Source organism: Octodon degus, unplaced genomic scaffold (genome assembly GCF_000260255.1).
Source record: "Octodon degus isolate 3935 unplaced genomic scaffold, OctDeg1.0 scaffold00330, whole genome shotgun sequence".
NCBI classification, from domain to species: Eukaryota; Metazoa; Chordata; class Mammalia; order Rodentia; family Octodontidae; genus Octodon; species Octodon degus.
This window is the reverse complement of record NW_004524906.1, coordinates 6,963-8,336: the sequence shown is the minus strand read 5'-3', so window position 1 is coordinate 8,336 and position 1,374 is coordinate 6,963.

The window sequence follows — 1,374 nt, the reverse complement described above, 5'->3', positions numbered from 1 at the left end:
AAATCATTCCATTTGCCTCATTTATTTAGCCACTGCTTTACACTCATTAGGGATATTGTGGACCAAATCAGTCCACAATAACCAAGGGATATTACTAACTTGATAGTTGCCCAAATCAAGTGGCCTGCTACACTGAGGGCAATATTTTCTGCCACTGAAGTAGCCAACAGCAACTCCTGCTGGGAACCCCAAAAGGGGCAACTACATGCATGCTCCCCTTTGGAGACCCTGCTGTGTCACCTCAGGAAAAAGATGTTACCTCTGCCACATCCTAGTGTCCTCCTATCTTGAGCCAAACAACCTAGTGAGTGTACACAATCTAGAAGCAGTCACTGTGGCTATACAAGGGTTGCCCTTGCACCAGATGCTTGAAGCCACTGCTATGACTATCAGGTCTGGGAGCCAAGGTTTCTTCCTGAAAATTCAGCCCTGCTTCTCAGCCACCACTTCAGTGGCCATGAAAAGCAAGGACTCAACCTGTACAGAGAGTGTAACTCTGCATACAACACTGTCTCGTCCCTGACTTCCCAGCATCTTCACAAGAAGCAAAACCATGTAGACAATTACCACTAAAAAATGAGTTATCAACACCTGTCATGCTCTGGACCCCAAACACACAGCCAGGTATGCTTCAGACCTGACTTCATGGACAATGGATAGGCATCATTTATCACATACCATGCCTCTGAGAGTGGACCCACTGTCAGGGACCCTCTCACCCTGATTTCCCTAATGGAAAAGCAAAAAAAAAAAAAAAAAAAATGAGAACATTTAGTTATTATTGCCAACAAAGACCCCCTGCTGAAAGTACATACAGATCTTGAAGCTTAGGATACCTGCAGAACTCAACCACATAAAGCTCTGCTAACAGAGCTACACAGGGACACACTGGCTATGCCTTTACCAGAGCCAATATTTTTCCACCTGATCCTGGAGCACCCTTCCTCTTTCTCACAGGGAAACCAACACAAAGTCAAAAAGAGAAGACTGAACCAAAAACTGCACAGGATTCAGCATATGGCAAGACACAAAATCAAAAATAAATAAAGAAATCATCACCAAAAGATTACAGAGCCAAATCAAGAATTTAAATCTACTTGATATCAAAAAAATGCATTCAAAAGCAGCCATCAAAGTGACCAAAAAAATAAACAAAATGATAAGCTTAACCAAAAGAAAGAAATCACATTAAATGGAGCTGGAGAGATAGCTCAGTAGAATAAGCACTTTCCTGGCAAGCGTAGGGTCCTGAGTTCAATCCCCGGTACCACAAAAAAAAAAAAGAAATCACATTAAAAATCTGGAGCTAAAAAATACAATAAAGGAAATGAAAAATACAACAAAGAAATACACAGCAGAAAGAAGCAAGAAGAA